Source organism: Cyprinus carpio, unplaced genomic scaffold (assembly GCF_018340385.1).
Source record: "Cyprinus carpio isolate SPL01 unplaced genomic scaffold, ASM1834038v1 S000006610, whole genome shotgun sequence".
NCBI lineage: Eukaryota > Metazoa > Chordata > Actinopteri > Cypriniformes > Cyprinidae > Cyprinus > Cyprinus carpio.
In genome coordinates, this window is record NW_024879251.1 from 362197 (window position 1) to 368322 (window position 6126).

The window sequence follows — 6126 nt, forward strand, 5'->3', positions numbered from 1 at the left end:
CATTTGAGGTCTTGGAGTCTTTTACTAATGAGCTGATGAGTTAAATCAGGTGTGTTTGAATAGTGAGACATCTAAAATTTGCAGTGTTGGGGATTCTTCAGGACCAGGATTGGGAACCACTGTCTTAACATAAAAGAGGTTATTGTATTATAAAACGTCCTGTAAATTTCAAACCTCAAATGTCAGCTAGTCTAAAAACAGATTATATTAAAGCCAGTCTCCCAAAATGACATAAATTAAATACATAATTTCAGCTCACATATTTATATTCATACACTCACATCACTAGTTGTTTTTGCTGTGGTGTCCCAAAAATGACAGATTTTGCAATGTTCTACTCTATGATATAATAGTATAGATGAGCACCACAAAAAAATGATCAATGCCACTTCAACATCACTGCCCCTTTAGCCCCGCCCACCAATTCTACATCATCCTGTTTAGAGCTGTTCGTTTAGAACTGCTTCCTGTTCAACTGTTGGCACAAGCTAGATTAAAGGTGTTATTACGTTTTTGAATATTTATTACTAAAAGCAATCGATTTGCTACGATGCCTTTGTTCCCCCCCCCCCCTCCTTTTTTATTTATAGGATGGGCGCTTTTTATTTCACTTCTTTTGGACTGAAGCAATGCAACACCCGCTGACTGGCTTAAACAGCTTGAAAGATCAAGACAATTTTTAATATAACTCTTTACTCCTTTCAAACTTTATCTGGAATGTCCTGTTGCTGTCACTGCAACTTCCCGATCAGGCGAACGAACTGATTTAATCTCCTCTTTTTTTTTTTTTTTTTTTTTGGTTAATATTGCATAATTTATGATTATGCGAATATTAATTCATAATTCATAATGTTTTGGCACCATTTGCTTCCATTACACTTAACACAGTGAAATGTCCTTATTTTTGCCATTTCATTTGCTTCTTTCCACATCACAAGATATGAATCAAAACGCAAGTCTTTTCTGCTTTTGAATTTGTACTTTAAGAGTAATCATCTCATTAAGAGTTTAATTAGAAGAAGGCGCAGCCAAATTCCTGCTTTATTTAAAACAATTTTTTCTAATGCATTACAAAAAATAAATAATAAATACTGCAAACTAATTTTGCTTTCCTTTTTAACACAATATTTGCACTTTAACACAACAAGCTACCTACTCGGTCATCATATAGGTGCAGCTTCAGCAGTTCTTCACAAGGGCAAAAAAACCTTACACATTAAATAATCAGTGCTCCTACTGAAACTTCTTGCCTCTTCTACTCCTATAACCATGCGGTTACATATACACAGGTTCAACAGGACCCCTCCAGGCGCAGAAGGTCTTTCTTCACCCTCCCCCCCCCCCCCCCCCATCAACAGGGCTTCCAGGGCTGCAGTCTCTTCACCCCTATTCAAATGCAGACGCTTCTGTTCTTCTGCCTGCTGTGGTTCCACTGCAACAGAAGCCCTTCCTCCCTGCTCCACTTCTTCCACAAACGAGACTGTTGTCGTAAAAAAAAAACAAACCGCTCTCCAATTCTGGATATATTAAATCTTGTCATGACACAAGAATTCTGGCAACCAGATCTCGTGAGGAGTCCACTTTATTCTAACATCCTTCACGGGACAACAACTCTGTTGTGGTAGATTCTGATCTTACACTGGCATCAGTGGGTTCCCCTTCTCTCTGAACAAGGTGCAAATCATCATGACCTCTAACACAACATGAGTGTAAAGTAAAATCACTTTTTGAAAGCAAACAATGGCAGGAAAGTGCCCGGTGATTATCTTAAGCTCCTGAGTTAGACAACACCAGGAAATGCAGGAGAGATCAGTTGATGTGATGGAACATTGTGGCTAGCCTATTCCGTGTACATGGTTAACCCTTTTGACCCATTACTGGATGGAGAGTCTCTTTTGTCACATCTCTTCTGGCCAACAGGCATCAGAAAATGTTGCCACAGACTTACTAGGGGCTAAACAAAGAGGTGTTAAGGCACTCACTGAAAAATCTGTGAAAAAAGGATCGTCAATGGCGAAGCATCATTCCATAACCCTATAAAGAAAATGAAAATAAAAACATTTAAAGACACTGGACAAAGTACAGTCACAAAAATTAGAGGAAAAGAAATCACCCTAACATCACATCGCAACTTGTTTGCAAGGCTAATTGTTGTGGGCAGCGTTAGGCAAATTAACATCGATGAAATGCTCACTTACAGTTTGGGTCCTTTTCCACAGTCAATTTCCAACTTTGTTGGTTTTGACCAGAGAGCCATCAAAGCTAAGCTGATGCACATCTTGCTCGATAAGATCAACCCGCCTGCAACAGTGAGTTACATTCCTGATGGCTCAGTTTGGATTTGGGATGCTATGGCTATGGTGAAACAGCTAAAGCCACAGCCAACATTTGGGTTGTATGCTGATCATGTACTGAAGACATTAGTTCACTCAGCTAAGGCAACCAAGTCAACAGAGCTTCATTTTGTATGCGACACATACAGCAACCTGAGCATCAAAAATGCTGAGCGTAGTCGGCGTGCAGAACAGGGCTACCAAAAAAATCTAAATATATTGAGATGATCAAAAAAAAAAACTCAAAGCAGTGGAAAAATTCCTGGCATGTGGCCAAAATAAAGAAAACTTACTGGATTATTTCTTCCAATATTGGAGCTCATCTGCAAAGAATATAATTGACAATATAACCGTCGTTATTGCACATGGAAGCAAGTGTCACGCAATTAAGATGAATGTGAGCTATACTGACCTTGAGATACTGGAACTCAAAGACCTAGAGACAAGTCAGAGGCAGACACCAGAATGATGCATGCAGCCCCTTTGCAGTAAACACAGCCATGACCTGGTAATCAAGAGCCCAGACACGATGTCTTTGTGCTGGCTCTAACTTTCTGCAGCCACATTGATGGCCACCTCCATTTCCATACAGCCAAGGGAGAAAACACACACATTACTGGCATTACCAAGCTAGATGCCCATCTTGCTTCAAGACAAATGTGATGCTGCCCTGGTAGGTCTGCATGCCTTTTCTGGATGTGACACAGTGAGCACTCATAAGGTTGGGAAAGCAAGAAAAACACAAAAAACTAATTTCCAAGCAGAATACATCACTATGTTTAGAGAGAACTGGAACCGTTTCACCCCATCACCAGAACTATGTGAGGCTCTGGAAGCTTACACATGTGATCTATATGATCAGAAGGACTGCCCAAGCTGTCCAATATTGCAAGGCTAAACTGTTCAAATCAGGTAAATGTTCTTAGAGACTTGCCTCCAAGCAAAGACTCTTTGCATAAACACATCAAGCTGGCAAGCTATCAGGCTACAGTACTGCAGGAGTCTTGAGGTGCATACCGAACATTCCTCCTCTGTAAATCATGGCTGGAAGATGGTGGGAGATTTCTACTGAGTGGACTGGATGACACTTCCGCCAGCTCAGAGGCCATACTGGAACATGTGCACTGCTTTCGTGTAAACTAATTGTGTTAAGGAGTAGATGCACATGTAAGCTGCATGAAGCACCATGTACAACCCTCTGTCAGTGTGTAAGCTGGCAATAAGCCACTTGAAGATGAATAGGGCGTGGGGGAGTGGTGTGTTTGTGTGTTTTGCTATACTCCTGCAGAAGTTAAATCTGTATGACATGTTTATGTACATTATAACTCTGCTCTGTTTGACATAGCCTGATATGTTCTTTGATAGTTATACTTATAATCTTGTTTCTTTTACATGCAGTTTATGTTCTTTGATAGTTATAATCTTATTTCTATTACATACAGTTCTAACTAATGTTAGAGCTGTTAGCTCTCCGGTTTGAATATTGAATATTGGTTAGAATATTAGAATACTGACCCTTTAACGTTATGTCAGATGTAACTGATAATTAAATATATGTCTTAAGCTTCATCAACAGGTTCATGTTCATGTTTTGCCTTGGAGTTTTTTAATAGAACGTTTGCAAAAGATCGGTCTGAGTAATTATCCGCCAACATACGAGTGGAGCTGTAGTCTATGTGAGTTGGATGAAGTGTTACCGTTAGAATGGAATGTTTACATCAAATCAAATATGTAATCCACATGATGCTAGCTACTGCCAGAGCGGTTAAATATGATATTCTCAACGGCTCTGGCTACTGCTAATTCTTCCAGCTGAAGTATTGACCCTACTTTAAAAGCGACACTAGCGAGGCTGCTTACACCGCGTTTAGAACAACACAGTGTACAAAACAAACATTTATATAGATATCATATTCTAATTAAATGAATACTTAAATCACACAAAAGAATGTCGCCAGATGATGATCAATGCACTGCTGCTGCTGCGTGTCTGATAGCTAAATCATCCGTGGCAACAGCTGTTTCTAAATAAGCTAAATCTGATTGGTTAAAATATAATCCCATGTCAGTATCTTGCCGCGCTATTGGCTCAACTAATATAGTAGGCAACCGCGTTTACCCTGCATATTTTCTGGTGCGTGCATTATGATTTAGGGGAAAATGTGCAATAAATGGGGTTGCAACACTTTTCATATCGTTGAGAATAAAACAACCCGTCCCAGCTTTACAAATCCAGGTTCTCCCTCATGGGGATCATCCATTTCGAAAAGTAAAACAGATATGAACCCTCGGCCCACAGTCTATCGTCATCCATTCAGAATCTTTTTCCTTCAGCCAACCTTCTACAAAAAAGCAAGAAGCTTATCATCGGAAATACTCTCACTATGATCTACATCATTGTAGCGGACATGCCTTCTCTCACTGCTGTGTTCCGGTGAGCTTAGGACAAGGATAACCTCTCACAATTGCCTCTCATGTATGGAGCCAATCAAACTCTCTGATGGCCACGAGGTGTGCATCTTTTTGCCTGGGATGTGTGCCCATGCAGAGGCGGTGCTTGAGGGTGCCAGACTGCCCCTTACTGTGGAGATATGAGCGTCTTCGACTCTCTTGTAGGCTCCATGTGGCTATCGTCCAGAGGCTTATGAACTCGCATCAAATAGCTCTGTCAGGCGCTCTTTCCTCCTGCAGCCTCTTTGCAGGCTGCCAGGAGTACAAAAATGCTGTGGAGCTTCCGGGTCAGGTGGCCGAGCTTGAGCATCGGGGCCTCCCCAGCACGCTGAGGATATGATGTCTTTCAGGTGCCATGGAGGGTGCTGAGGATGAAGATGATGCCATTTAGATGGCAGCGCCTGGGCGCAGGGAGGTGAGTGGTCAAACAGGAACCGCTGTGGGAACGGGCCAGCCACCAGTCGAAAGTGCACAACCCGGGATCCTCACGCGGGTCATCTGTGAATGGTGCTTGCCGACCGGGTAATGCATTAAGCTACTCCCTGTGGGAGAAAGCTGCTGCTGCTCACCTTTGTTCTGCAGTCATGGCTGGCCGAACTTCGGAGAGTGAGAACAACGCATGTCTCCCCTCGAAACGCTGCTGCCCCATACAGCAGACTTTTAGCACAACCAAGAGCTTTCTCCGGGCTGCTTTCTTGGATTTGGGGCTGCTTTGAATCACGCTCTTTAAGTTTAAAATGATTACACTAAAGCAAATCCTCATCACACATCAGTTGACCGGTGTAGATTGGTTTACCTCCAGCGGGCAAGGATGGCTTATTTCTACTACATTCGGCTACCGGCTGCTGGTACCCACCTACATGCCGAGCTGCAGAGGGCTTCTCGTGACTTTTTTACTAGTGAGAAGCTGAATGCCAATTCAATAGGCGTCTGCTCTGTTGGAGGAGGCGCAGCACAAAAATTCATCAGCTCTTCCATGGCAGTCTATGGGGCTAAAGCTAGATACACCTCCTCTCTCTCCGGCCTGTTGGAAATGACTTTCAGCGGACGCTTTCAGAAGTGGCCAGATGGGCTGCGGGCCACACCGTCAACAGTGTGCAAATTAGGACTCCTAGTATATTCAACTTGCTTCAGATCTGGGTGAAAATATCGGCATGCGCACAGAGCGCGCTGGTGTATGCAGGCACCTTGCATCGTCACGTACGAGTAATGTGCGAGGTGCTTGAAAGCACTGACCCCTTGGCGGGCGAATGCAGGACTAGCGTGTATCTGCCGGGGTGTTCCTGTTGGGCCAAGTGATCAGGAGAAAAAGCATCTGTTACGACAGTCTGGCATGCGAGGA